Source organism: Cryptomeria japonica, chromosome 10 (genome assembly GCF_030272615.1).
Source record: "Cryptomeria japonica chromosome 10, Sugi_1.0, whole genome shotgun sequence".
Lineage (NCBI taxonomy): Eukaryota > Viridiplantae > Streptophyta > Pinopsida > Cupressales > Cupressaceae > Cryptomeria > Cryptomeria japonica.
Window position 1 is genome coordinate 433,619,514 of NC_081414.1, and position 15,549 is coordinate 433,635,062.

Consider the following 15,549-nt stretch of genomic DNA (forward strand, 5'->3'; position numbering starts at 1 on the left):
TCAATATAATCTTAAATACCTTCCTCAACTATAACACCAGTAGGTATCTAGGATAGGGTATTGTATTTCACCTTCCGTTGGATGAAATCTACTAAATCATTAGGTGCACTAGGACTGGAGTGCGATGCAGAAGCCATGATAAAAGGATAAACAAGAATTTTCAATAAATACTTTTAGAAATCTGCAATTTAGGGTTTGCAACTTCAGCTTCGCCACACACTACTTCAGTTGCTGGATTACCGCTTTGTGTTCTTCACCTGACTGATTGATATTATCTCTGGATTCTTCTTTCAAAGTTTTGAAATCTCTCTGAATCACAAGACAAATCACCTTTTGTCACTCTGCACTTGAAAATTTCTTCGCTCGCAAATGATAAGTGAAAATGACTTGAAAATCCCTTTTAAATGAATTCTTCACCTACCATAATAAATGCTACACCATTAGGGCATAAACCCTAATTTGTCTTTTACCATTTCAGGTCTTCTGCCAGTTGACAAGTATCACATACTAGTTAAGGTCTTTTACTAATGTAAACTAGGGGTTCAAAACATTTCACCATTTTGCTCCCCCTAAGATTTTCTGAAGCTTAGTTTGTTGGTTCAGTAACTTCCACACTAGGTGCAGAAACCGGTTCTTCTTGTGACACTTCTCTAGGTTTTTTCTTCCATGTTGTCTTCATATCTATTTTAACAGTTTCAACATTAATCTTTCCTTCCAGAGTGACCGGTATATCATCTGATATGTTCTTTCTCATTCTGCAGATTCTGGCAGGGTGTCCTGGTTTGTTGCAATGATAGCAAACCATTCTAGGTGTTCTCCATGGTCCATTATTCATTCTACCATTCTTCCTCCTGCATGTTGCAGCAATGTGACCACTACCATGACAAATCAAATAGGTTTCTCTCCAACCGGTTGCCAGTTGATAGCCACCACCACCCGATTGATGGTCATAGGCATTATACCGGTTTGGATTCTGGTTCACAGAGGATTCAGGATATCTTCCAGTGTTTTATATAACAAACCTGCATTCAGATGCTCTATGCCCAAACTTGTTGCATGCATAACAATTACCATTGAATCTATTAGATCTAGGCTTATTGTTTAGAAAGTAGGGAAAATTATTGTAAGCCTTACTTCTACATACATTGGCAGTGTGTCCTTCCTTGAGACAATTAAAGAAAACAAGTTTGAACTTTTTCTTACCTTTATCCTTTGGTGTCAATTGCTTCTTTGATGCTCCATCTTTTGTTCCAGAGGTCTCACCTTCCTCATAACCAAGAAAACCAAGTCCAGTGGTATTCTTCGCCGGTTTTTCTGATTCAAGCTTTTGTTCTAGCTTAACACTGCTCTTATTGAATTTGGCAAGTATTTCCTTTGAATCAGTGAGTTCTTTGGAAATAGCAGCATTGGATTCCTTCAAGGTTGCATTCTCAAAAATAGCCATGTTTAGTTCACCTCGCATTTCTTCTTTTTCCACTTTACTCTCTTGGAGATGAGTGGTAAGTGCACTGATTTCTTGCTTCAGCTTGGAGATCTCATGATCTTTGTCTTTTACCAGATCTTCAACTTTCCTCTAGTTCTCAAGCTCTTGACACATTCTGATAGTCAGTCCTTCCAATTCCCTTCTTAGGTTAGCATTAGATTCATTCAGTTTTTCAACTTCTTCAACTAGGGCTTCCATGTATACTTCATCAGAAGAACTATTTTCAGTAAGCTCCATCAGTTTCTCAGCATGCTCTCTTCTCTTTTCTAGAGAGGCTTTATATTTGACTTTGAGTTCAACAAAGGCTTTCTGAGTCTGAGTGAGATGATGAGTAAGCTCTCTCATAGTGTAGTCCCCCATATCTCCTTCCAAGTGGTTAGACTTATAGAAAGGTTGGCTCTGATACCAATTGATGAATACTAAGAGGGGGGGGTGAATTAGTATACCAAAAAATACTGAACTTAAACACTTAAATAGTTTAGTAGTAAACTGATATAACCATTTTACTAACAAACCGGTTAACACAAATGCAAACCAAACCGCAAATAAGGCATTCACCCACAAAAGCACAATCGCCATAACACAAGAGATTTTGATGTGGAAACCCAAATGGGAAAAACCATGGTGAGATGAAACTCACAAGTAACTATCTGCAGAATAGTAACCGGGCCGCTTAAGGTCAGACCAGTTAAGGTCATACAATGTTCTTTACCATAATAGATCCTGTTAGGAATCTCAATTTCTATTAGGAGATAAGTCCGATTAAAGAGTACCTTGTGAGAGGATTTCAGATCTACAGTTGTGAACCACCTTGTTAGAGGATTCACAAAGGCTCTGCCATGCCTACCCAGTTAAGGGTTACAGGCTTGTCAAAGATGTGAGTAATCAACAAGTGAGTGATCTAAATACTAGCACAGTATGCTTGGTTAGATCCTTGATAGCTCATTGTTAATGCATTTCAGCATTACTTTAGTCTTCAAAATCTTCACACTTTGTTTCTTCACATAGACCTAATATTCTTCTGTGATTGCACATGCAAAAACCTCATCAACCACAGAAAACCCTAACTACATCTAAAACCCTAGACATGATTTCCTTATAAAGGAATCTGATTTCATGTTGGTCCAATAGGATTACATTGCAAGTTCCTAGGTTTAGTGCATCTGGACACATTTGGTAACACAACATAGAATCACTGCCAAAGTATCGGTGGGTGATAACTCATCACAAAAATAATACTGGTTGGTAACTCATCACAGAGTAATGCCAGTTCAGACATTTACCTATTACCAATTCACATATTTTACCGATTATCGATTCACATATTTTACCGATTACCGGTTCACACATTTTACCAATTACCAGTTTGCAAAAATGAAGACTAGGAAAAATGATAACAATCGCTTTGTTTCTTCATAGCGCTTAAGGTCTTAATACTGCTTGGGTCTTCATACCGCTTTGGATTAGTAAACACTTTCTACAAAACACTGATAGTCTAAAGATTATAATACATAACACCGGTTGGAACAAATACCGGTTGAGCATAGCTCATACATACAAAAAGTGATCTCAAAGCAAGTGTGTGTCCATCAATGAAAATCACAACAACATCATCAAAAATGCCAACAATTGAGCCTTTAGGAAAACACTGCAAGGGAAGATGAGGTAGGAACCCCAGAGTCTACAAGAATGAGAGGGAGGAGAAGGAGGACTCTAGGTTTTGGGGTCTAGGGAAGATGGGATACCTCTCCCCAAAAGGGAAGATTGGTTCCTCGGACTCTAAAATTTAGAAGGAAGGAAATTTTGGCATTTTGAGGTTTGGGAAGACAAGATACCTCTCCCAAAAAGTGAAGGGCTAGACTGGTTCCATGGAATCTCAAATTTGAAAGGAAGGGAAGTCTGTGATTCTTGAGTCTAGGGAGATGGGATACCTATCCCCAAAAGGGAAGGGGTAGACTAGTTCCCCAAATTCTAGAACCTGAAAGGAAGGGAATTTTGATATTTCGAGGTTTGGCGAGACAGGACGCCTCTCCCTAAAATGGAAGGGGTAGATCAGTTCCTCGGACTCTAGAACCTAGAAGGAAATATGGCATTTTGGGGTCCAGGGAGAGGAGATATGTCTCCACAATAGGGAAGGGGTAGACTAGTTCCATAGATTCTAGAATTTGGAAGGAAGGGAAGTTTGAGATTCCAGGGTCTAGGGAGACGGGATACCTCTCCCTAAAAGGGAAGGGGTGGACTAGTTTCCTGGACTGTAGAATTTGGAAGGAAGGAAAGTTTAAGATTCTGGGGTCTAGCTCTAAGGAGATGGAATATCTCTCCACAAAAGGGAAGGGGTAGACCAGTTCCCCAGACTCTAGAATCCAGAAGGAAGGGAAGTATACGATTCTAAGGTCTAGGGAGATGAGATACCTCTCCCCAAAATGGAAGAGGTAGACCAGTTCTCCATACTTCAAAATTCAAAATTCCTAAGAAAGAAAAGGCAAGGAGAAGGAACCAATAGACTCCAAGGTATGAAGGCAAGATGCAAAGGGGAAGGCCCAAAGCCATCTCCTGACAAGATAACACTTCAAAATTTTGATGCAGAAGAGGAGTACATTTCAACCCAATCACTATCACTACTTTTCAATGTCAACCTCTTATTTTCAAGGGAGATCTTTCTCCCAACTCACCTATGCACAACAGAGTATGCTCAACTAGTCTTACCAAGGGCACCATATACCCAGTGGACTCCAAACTATTCCCAAACCTTGGATATGGTTTCTACCATATGTTTAAGATGAAATTAAACTAGTTTTTCTACCCAATAAGTTTCAAGCCACCCTCTATGGCCTATACCCTGTTTTGACTCCTAGTTCCTACTAGCCCTACTTTTTTAGGTTTGGTGAAAAGTTCTCTTTACTCAAACAATTTAGCGACAAAATAAAATCAGATTCAAATAAACTTTTTGGATTTTTAAATAATATCTCAAAATGGGCATGGGGTCCTTTGGAACATGTTTATCAAAATTGATGTTTTCTCACTGCACTAGGGGTCAATTAGCCCTCTTTTCAAAGCAACTACCAACAAATGGGGTTCCAAATTTTTATTATCAACTTTAAGAGTCTCCAGAGGTCTCAAATAGACCAAATCAATAATTTCTATCAACGCACATTCACAAAATTTCACCCAGCTCCAAAATCTTACCTTTTGGCCTATCTAGACTTGCATACAATGAGGGTTTGTTAGTTCTACACTCTCCTGGCCATAAAAACTAGATAGAAATGTTTAAAAACACCAAATAGGGTCTTCACATAATAATCCAACTCTCACAAACCATTCACCAAGAGATTTCTATCAAAACCTACCATCTATGCATCATTCTTTGCTCCAAACCCTTAGTTTAATAGGTTTCTTTCACAAAATGGTCATAACTTGGTCTAAACTCCATAAAATCTTACCAAACCAATTGAAAATGAAAAAATACTTGAATATCCATCAGTTCCAATTATTTTCATGCCATTAATAGGTTGTACATGGCCATACAAATCGCTTCAACTCAGAAAAATACAAAAAATGACAGAAAACATGGACTATTTTATTAATTTCAATCAAATCTTCTTTCACCACCCTTAAAAATGATTTCCAATACCTTTTTAAAGGCTTGAAAACTACCCCAATTCACTAAACTAATCAAATCTACCTTTTAACAGCCTATGAACCTTCATATCCCTCATTTTTACTTTTTGCAACTTTTACATTGACAATAATTATAATATTTTGAAATATCTGAAAAATGAACCATACATAACAACCTAGGACCTAAAACATGTTTGAAATGTCCTCTTGGACCTTATTACAACCTTTTTTGATATGAGCCTATAGCTTCATAAAATTATGAGCCTTGCAATTTTTGACCGCATTAGGGTCCTCACGCATGCGAACTGAATCCCTAGGCCTGATCAGAGAATGAAGACTTGCTCGGCACCTAAAAAATTGCATCTTTCTTTCCCTTCACACTGCCCAAACTGCAACCTATCCTAGAAAAAAGGGTAGGATAGGGGTGTGGTGCCCCTATCCCCCATAATATAGGGGTGTGGTGACGCTGTCTCTGCCCCATTTTGGGGTAGGACCCTTTTCAATTATGCTTTGGTGGTTGTGAATTGAGCAGGAAAAGTCCCCCAGTGTTGGCCTGTGACATAAAATCAGTCAATTAGCCCTAATTGACAATTATATAATTCACATTTCTCCTTCCATTTTGGCATAACACAAATACATGAGATCACACATTCAAGCATTCCTTTCCAGCATTGAGCATTCTCAAGTCTCCTTTCAAGGCTAGGTATTGCATTCAATTCAAGGATTCAACCATTGAAGATGAGATTCATTCCAACATTCAACTTCATACAAACAATTCTATCAACATTTCTATCACAACCTCCCTTGAGGTGATTTACAGTTCAGTCTTTCATTTACACTTACTTGCAAGTGCTTTCTTTCATCATTTGGTTAATTCTAGAACTAGGGTTTGACCTGAAGGCAAACCCCCAATCCTAGGTCAAACCCTCAATCCCAACCCCTTTTCCTCTCTTTTCTATGTGTAGGTTGCAAGTGCGCAGCTATACTTTCGGATTTGGACTCCATTTGCAGAGGCAGAAAAACCCTTTTCATTTCACGGATTTTTCAAAGGACTGTGTACACTTCCACCACGGTCCGAACAACATTTTCTCAAATTCACAGGGCAGCTTTGTCTCGACATATTATTGTCTGATCCATGTGCATAGCTTCATCTTATGCTTCTATCTTGAGTTATATTAAGATCTTTTTCAACTTTCCACTTGGTCATAAGTACACAATTCAGTCAATTCAAATCTCATTCCAGAAGAGGGGATTAACTTACCATTCTTATATCACTCAGAATTCAATCTCTTTCTCTAGAGGTTGAATCTAGTGCATTTTCCCCCCTCTTCTAATGTAATGCATGAAAAGTGTTTGAAGAGAAATCTGAAGTGAAACTTTCATCTCTCTTCGGAGGGAAGAAAATATTTCCTCTAGGTCTCCATCATTCACCTTTCCCAACATTACATTTTGGTGAACCTGACATCTTACATGCTTTATTCTAAAAATAATTTCATATTTTTCATATACAAGTTTAATTTTTCTGCAAACTTAGTGGTTAATTCATTCAAAACCCTACTTTTTAAAATTGAAATTGAACTTGTGTTTTGCAAAAAATTGCTATCTATTGTTTTAGATCTGAAAATTACTTTGTTTGTCAAATTCAATTTCCTCCTTATCTTGTTCAACTTGCAAATCAAATTCATAAAATCAAGTGGTTAATTGTCAAAACCCTAATTTTCAAAAATAATATTGAACTTGTGCAAACATTGAATTTCCATTTAATTTTTAGATTTGTGACTGTTTTTCAGAATTATCCTCTTTCTTAAAATTCAAAATTTCAATTTCCCTCCTTTTTCAAAATTCAAAATTTCAAAAATTAAGTGGTTAGGTTTTAAAAACCTTAATTTTCAAAATTAATTGGATTTTGTACAAATTTCAATCAATTTCATTCCAATTCAGATTTCTAAACACTTTCCAAGGTGTCCCTCCCCTTTAGGTTTGACCCTTTTCAAATTTGTAGTCCAATTCCTTTTTTTCTTCAAAACCCTAATAGGGTCCTATTTTCACATTTGAACCTTATTTTTACCTATCTAGAAATCATAAAATCTGCCAATTTTGGGGGATTAGCTTTAAAATCATCGTAATATTCATCCCTGAAAATTTTGGAAAAAGTTGGTCAGACCGTGTGCATTTTCGCCACGGTCCTCAACTTTTTTCCTGAAATTTCAGGAGACTGTGATGACTATATTTAATAGCCAAATCTAGAAGATTGGCTACTTTTGTTGATTTTTGATACTTCTAAAGTCAAAAATATATCCAAAATTCAACATTTCAAATTTTAAGAGAATTTTTAAAACTAAGAGATTAATTATAATCTGCCCTGATTTTAAGAATTCTATTTTTTTTATCAATTTTAAAATTAAGTGGTATCCCCTTGACCCTAATTTTAAAATTCCAATTTCCTTTGATTTATTATTTTGGAAATTGTGTCATTATCTTCCTCCAACAAAGTTCAAATTGTTTAATCATTATTTTCTTAAATTTTGCATTACTCAATTTTATAAGCTTTGTTCAAAATTCAAAATTTCAATTTTGCCTCTAGTGCATGAGTTTTACCACTATTATTCCTACCTATAATATCCCTATTAGATGAAGCATTATAATTAAGGCCTTCCAAGGTTTAATTATTGAGGACATGGAGCCTAATTTGGGCTGGTGACTTCTTTAATGAGGATAATGCTAATTCTTCCCATCCTAATCATGTCCATATCTATCCAATTGATGAATCCCATGATGAACACGAAGAAGCTTTGACTAGATTTTCCATAGATCAACTTTCAACATTGGACAATTAATTTGATAACTTTCAACAATGGATGTCCCAAGAATACCCTAATAGTGAAGCTCTTCCATTAATTGAAGGCCTTAAACACATAATTTAAAGTGATAAGAATGGAATTGATATATTTCATGGCATTGCATATATTGTTGATTCTAATGTCATGCTTATCAAGAGCTATGCCGAGAACTTAGGTTATTCACAACCTTCAAATCAAATCAATTCTTCTATTCCTTTGACCACTTCAATGACTAGTATTCCTACTTTCACTTCAAACATCATGTCTACATCAACTCAAAATGTCATTTTTCATGGGGGTAATCCCTTTTCTTCATTTAATCCTCCATCTTTACCTATGTCATCCATAAGTATTCATTTTATCCCTCAACCAATCAATGAGACACAAGGGGGCAATTCATTCAACAATTTTATTCCTCCTTTACGTGTCTCATTTCCTACACAATCATCACCTATGCCTACTTATCATAATGTCCCACCACCTTATTCTCAATCTATGCCTTCCTTCAATAACATCACACCACCTTCTCAATCAACCATGTCTAAAATCAATTCTTCTACCAAAGCAACCATTAACAATCTTTCTCAAACCGTGTCTTCCTTACAACAACAAATTGCTTCTATGAGTCAATCCAAGTTTAGTGTGCCCACCTTTGATGTTGTGATCCCACTTTCTCCTGATATTATTAAAGTAGTGCCACCTAAGCATGTTGAGGTCCCTCAATTGGAACTCTATAATGGGAAGGGTGGTCCTCTCACAAATGTTAAAATATTTCAAACCTTGTGTACTGATTTTTCTTATGATCAAATATTGCTTGCAAAACTGTTTACAAGAACATTAATAGATAAGGATTTACAATTGTATTGCTCTTTGCCTTCTTATTCCATCACTTCTTTTCAACAACTAGAAAATTCTTTCATCCAACAATTTCAAAATAACATTGGTCCTAAAATCACTTTGACTCATTTAATGCATTGTAAAAAGGTGTTAAAGAAAAAGTGACTGATTTCATTGGTAGATATAAGCATTTGTGTGCTCAAATTTGTTTCATGTACCTGATAATGATATTCAATGAATTTTCATTTCTAATTTGCAAAAAGATATTAGGGAAAAGCCTCTTTTGTTTGAGTTTACTTCCTTTCTGCAGTTGTACACAACACTCCACAATTATCAAATGGTTGTGAGTCAAATGGAGCAATCCACTCCTATGGCTCTGAGTGATAAGGGGGAGAGTGTTCAACAACCATTTGTGAGGTTCAAACCAACAAAAAGATTCATCAAGTTCAATGATACAATCAACAACAACAATGTGAATGCTACAACAGGTGTGCATTCTATTTCTAAATTTTTCAAAAGAGAAAGACAATTTACTCCTTTGAATGAACCTTTACATAGTATTATGTCACAATTGTTGCAAAGAAATCTTATCAAACTTCCTCCTATAAAACAAGTTGATCCTTCTAAACTTGCATCCCCTTATTTTGATAACAATTCCTTTTGTCAATTTCATTGTCAGCCTGGTCATGATACTGAGAAATGTTTTGCATTGAAAAGTAAGATTCAAGATTTGATTGATAATAATACTATACATGTGGAAGGTGTGAATGATAAGGGAAATAAATAAGTAGCTCCTCCTAATCAAAATCGTAAAAAATTTACTGATCCTTTGCCTTCTCATACCTCTAACATGATTGAGATTGACTATACTTCTTTCTCCTCTAAGGAATTCACTTTTATGGCTCTGAACTTGGTAAATATGGTAGAAAAACAAGATACAACTAAAGATTCTTGTATTACATTTGACCCTAGTGAGACCATTAGAGCACCCGATGACCCTTTATACATAGTTGCAAAGGTTAAGGATATACCTTGTCATGGCACTCTTGTTGATCCCTCTTGCGTGGTTAACATCATCACTGAGGAGTATCTTTTCACTTTACAATTGCATAAACCAATATATGATGCCTCTAATGTAGTTGTGAAGTTATTTGATGGATTCTCTTGTCCTACCATTGGCTCTATCACCCTTCATGTTGAAGTTCATACTAAATCTATGGATATTGACTTTATTATATAACTTTATTATCATACCCTCTTCCAAGCAATTTCGTGTGAATTTGGGCTATCCTTGTCTATCTTCCATAAAGGCTATTGCTTCTTCAATCCATAAGGGTTTGAAATTTCCTAACAATGGCGAAATCATAACTGTGAACCATAGCTTATTTAGACCATCCAAAAGAAGCCCCAGCGTTCCTATTGATTTATTTTGTCCTAAGCAATTTCAATCTCTTCCATCAAGGAACGATGTTCTTTTTCAATCTTATCACAAATGGAAGAAAGATATGATCTTATCCTTAATTCAACTAATATCCCCATCACTTGGCATTCCTATCATACTTGAAGATGAAGTTCTTCCCCTCATAGATAGAACTAATCTCCCTCCTAAGGAAGATCTTAAATCTATTCCTATGGATGTGACTATTCCTTCTCCTAATAATAACAACAATATTCCTCCTAAGATTAGACCTATACCTCAGCCTCATGATGGACCTGGTCTTCTTCCTACATCTAACATTCCTCCTATATATGGTGCAGTTACACCTCCTTCCTCTTATAGAGAGAAGAGGAATGCTTCTCCTCTTGTCCAACCTAAAAGACCTCAATCAAAGCCTTCAAATATCAAAGAGGAGATTGTCCTCTTTTCATAAATATCCTTCCTCCTTCTCAGTCTTTTGCTAAGACTCAAGGAAATTGTTGTGTGAGAGAACGCCGATGAAGACACCATGTTCGAGCTCATGAAGTTGTTTCTCAAAATATTCAATCTCCTAGAACTCCAACAATTGACATGATTCCCTTTTCTCCTAAGCAAGATGTTCAACCTACATCTCCAAATCATAAGTTGCACAAAACATGTTATGGTTTTACACCTATTCATGTTCGTGCTCCTCTTTCTGTAAATCTTGATGAAGAAATGAGTGAAAATGTTATTCATGATGACAATACAACTCCTAATGCTTCTGATAGTGATTATGAATATGTTGATGTGGACAAGCATTTATCAACTAAAATTTCACAAACCCTAATCCTAGCTCCTAGAATCTAACAAAGTGACTTACCACATGAGCATAGTATTGGGATCCAAGAACACTGAGCGGGGGGGGGGGGGGGTGAATCAGTGTTTTGCCGGTATGAACAATTTTTATCGTTTTATACCATACACATACAAACTGGTAAACAAATAAACATATAACAAGAAGAAAATAAACCATCCACATAAATGAACACCATAACACACAAAATTTATACATGGAAAACCTCAAAGAGAAAAAACCACGGTGGGATTTGTGACCCACAATATCAGTTCACTGGCCATATGAAAAGATATTACATATAATAGGGGCCTGCACATGTAGGAAGGCACACTGCCTAGAGCATACTGCTCATCACTGAAGAGCCTCACTGACTACAAGCTTTATGCTAAAGTAAATTACTAAAAAAGAACTTGAGAATGCATTTGCTATGCCAAATAGAATTCTGGTTCTAGCTTTGCTCTGTACCGATTCATAAACCCTGAACTACTATCGGTATCTCTTCTCCTCCAAGAATGATTTTCCAAGCTATCTACAGTTGGCATATGATGAACCAGCATGTTGATATGATGATAATGTATGTTGTCATTGATGTCAATAAGTGTAAGTAAACCGGTATTCAGATTGGAAGAAGTTGGTGAACTGGTATGAAGAGATGCAATGAACAGGTGTCGGGGTTTCACTAAGTGTGACTACTGGTTGGTAGTATCAGCTCTAGGGTTTCCAGTTTGGCAATCTCACTTGTGTGATGCAACTGATGACATTCTATGATGAGTTAGCTAAGAGATGAAGATAAGATTGTGATGCCATGTTAGCTTTGTGCACGTGAAGGATTTCCTTGAGCATCTTGCATGTGAAGATCGAATGCATTAAATGCCTACCTTGGGAATGAACATTCTTCTTAGTGGTATGAGAAGAAAGCATGATGAGTTGCTGATTTCTATGTGTGGTGAAGAATGAATGATGTAGATTGTCTTGTGTTCTATTTGAAATTGTATTACTCTATGCAAAGTGTTTGGACGGTCAGGATTGGACCACTTGTATTGTAAACCTAAAATGCTTAGGGTTTAGGGTTTATGCTACCAACCTAATTGTTGTTTATAAGGTCAATGATGTTTTTTATTGTGAGTTGTTGGCAAATGTTGTGTGTGTATCCAAGTGATGAGATACTTGCCAGCCTAGTAAGAGAAAATTATAGAGTGTGATTGCAGAGTAGAGGAACTGAAAAGGATCTGCCTTAGCATATATTGTACTTGTTATCAGATCAAAGCTTTACCTATTTTCTTCTAACCATTTCAACAAAAAGAAAATCCCTTTCCCGAGTAGCCCTAACAGGCTTACTATAAATCCTCTAACCAGGTGACTCAAGTTCATTGAGTTCTTTAAATCCTCTAGAAAGGTAACCTTTAATAGGGTTTCAACCTCTAATAGGGTATATAGCCATCCCTTAATTGGGTGATCTTTAACGAGATTGGTTCCTAGCAGAACCTTATTGTAAAGTCTTTAATCAGACTAGGCTCCTAACAAAGTGAGCTTCAAAAGAGTTCAAAAAAAAGCTTGTGGGTATTTATCCCCACTGTGGTTTTTCCCATTTGGGTTTCAACGTGAAAAATTTGTGTCATGAGTTGTGCATTTTTCATGTGATGATTAAGTATTCTTTGTTTAAGTGATTATTCATGCAGAGCTAATGGTTATGGTATTGTTGACACACCACATACATATGTTTATGGGTGAAGTAGTTATCAAGTATTAAATGTATTTGAAGTGTTTAGACTTACCAGTCTATGTTGTCTGAAGTCTTACTGTGTTTAACCGGTATTGCCATGGTTAAGTTTAGTGATGAAGACAACTGGTTAGTGTTGTTTTAGCTTGATAAGATTGTTGGAAAGTTTTTGTATGTACTGATTCACCCCCCTTCTCAGTACCAGTTAGGGTATCTATTGTTCATCATTATTCATCAATTGGTATCAGAGAAACTACAGGTCCTTGATGATATAAGCTTAACCGCTTCAGGAAAAATATCATGCCTTAATGATGAAGAGGGAAGGTCCTAAGTTCAATAGAGATAACTTCAAAATATGGAAGAACAAAATGAAGATCTATATCAAGAGTTTGGGTGCTCAACACTAGAGCTATGTTGAGATTGTCTATGTAATTCCCAATGACACTTTAACTAATGATCAAAAAAGAGAGATTCAAGAAAATGGGCAAGTCATGGAAGCCCTTATTAGCAGTTTGTCTGATATTGAGTTCATTGATGTACAAGTTAAGGACACTCCTAAAGATGTATGGGACACATTGGAAACTATTTATAGCGGTGATGAGCATGTAAAGAAAGCTAAGGAAGAGAGCCTTAGAGGAAAATTTGAAGAAATGAGGATGGTTGAGGGTGAGACCATTCAGCAATATGGCATAAGAATCAAGACTGTTGTTGGAGATATCAAGAGCACTAGTGGAACAATTGATGATGCCACCATTGTCAGTAAAGTCCCAAGATCATTGTTATCGGTCTATGCCATCAGAGTTGCTGCTATTCAGGAACTAAGGTCTATTGACAAAACCAAGGTATCCTTAGACTCTATCATTGCAAAGTTAACTGCATATGAGTTGAATAGCTATGATGGCAATGTTCAGAAGACTGAGTCAGCTTTTAGAGCATCTATTGCACCAACTAGAAAGGGAAAAGAAGCAAGTACCAGTTATGAATCCATGCAAAGCAGAGGTATGGATGATGAAGAGATTTTAATGGAGTTTGAAGCTCTTCTTGCCAAGAGACTTCCAAAAGGTACTGGAAAATACAGAGGTAAGATTCCTTTAAAATGTTTTTCCTGAAATAAGATAGGACATATAGTTGTTAACTATCCTAACAATGAGAATAAGGATAAACTAGAGAGGTTTAGAAAGTATAAAGGAGGAAATAGAAGAAATTGTCTTGTTGCAGTGGATGAAGGTGTTACTGATGAAGAATCTGAGGATGAAGAAAATGAAGACATAGTATTTGTAGTTGTAAAGGAAGAGGTGTTTGACAAGAAAGAACTTGTCTCTCGCATTGACAACTCTAATGAGTGGATAATTGATAGTGGTTGTTCTCACCACATGACTAGTGATCGAAGAAAGTTTTTGTCTCTAGAAGAATATGTTGGAGGTGTTGTCAGATTTGGCAATGATGCACCATGTTTGGTGAAAGGTAAGGGATCCATCTCACTAAATGGAAAGAGCAGTGCAGATGATGTCTACTGGGTAGAATGTCTTAAGCATAACCTATTGAGTGTTTCTCAGTTAAATGATAAAGGACTCATTTTGGAGTTCAAGGTGGAGTCTGCCATATAAATGGAAAAAGTGGTGAAATTATTGCCACCAGTAAGTAGACCAGAGGTAACCTATTTCAGTTGAATGCCAAGATAAGTCGGTGTCTGATGATGAAGTTTGATGACAATTGGATATGGCATAGGAGACTTTGTCATATGAACTTTGATAATATTGTAAAGGCTAGTAAGATTAAGGCAGTAAGAGAATTGCCTTTGCTGAACAAACCAAAGAATTGTTTATGCAGAGAATGTCAACTTGGGAAGATGTCTTCCTCAACTTTCAAAGGTAAGTCTTTTTCAGAAAAAAAACTTACTTGATCTTGTGCATGCTGATTTGTGTGGTCCTATAAAAACTAGAAGTATTCAGGGAGATAGGTATTTCATGATTTTTACTTATGACTGCTCAAGAATGATGTGGGTCACATTCTTGAAAGACAAGTCTGAGGCATTTGGTAAGTTCAAAGCCTTTAGAGCATTAGTAGAGAAGGAAAGTGGTCAAAAGATAAAATGCCTAATAAATGATCAAGGAGGTGAATTCACTTCTGATGAATTCAACAAGTATTGTGAAGAGAATGGCATCAAGAGGCAATTGTTTGCCCCTAGGACATGACAACATAATGGCATAGTAGAAAGGATCAACAAGACTATAGTTGAAGTGGCTAGAACAATGCTGATCCAAGGAAAGGTTGCTCACACTCTCTAGAGAGAAGTGGTGAGCACTGTAGTCTATACTATGAACTGGGTACTCATCAAGAAAGGTAGAATTAAAACCCCTTAAGAGTATTAGATCGAGAAAACTCCCACTGTGAGTTATTTTAAAGTGTTTGGTAGTAAGTGTTATATCAAGAGAGGTGAGCATCTGAGCAAGTTTGATGCTAAAAGTGATGAATTAATATTTTTGGGATATTCCACTAAGAGAAAATCGCTCAAGTGCTACAATAATAGAACACATAAAATTGTTGAGAGTATCAATGTCAAGGTTGATGAATTCCCTTAGGAAACCTGTAGTGAAGAAGTGGAAGATGAACCGGGTATAGCCTTTATGGGAACCAGTTAAGAAAGAAACAAGTAAAGATCTCAGTGTTCCTGTACTGGTAGAAGCTACAGTAGGTGAAGAAGAAGAGGAAAAACTAGCAGAACCAGCTAGATTCATTCCTAGGTATGTGAATCTACATCATGATCCGAAGCAAATCATAGGAGATAAAGATGCA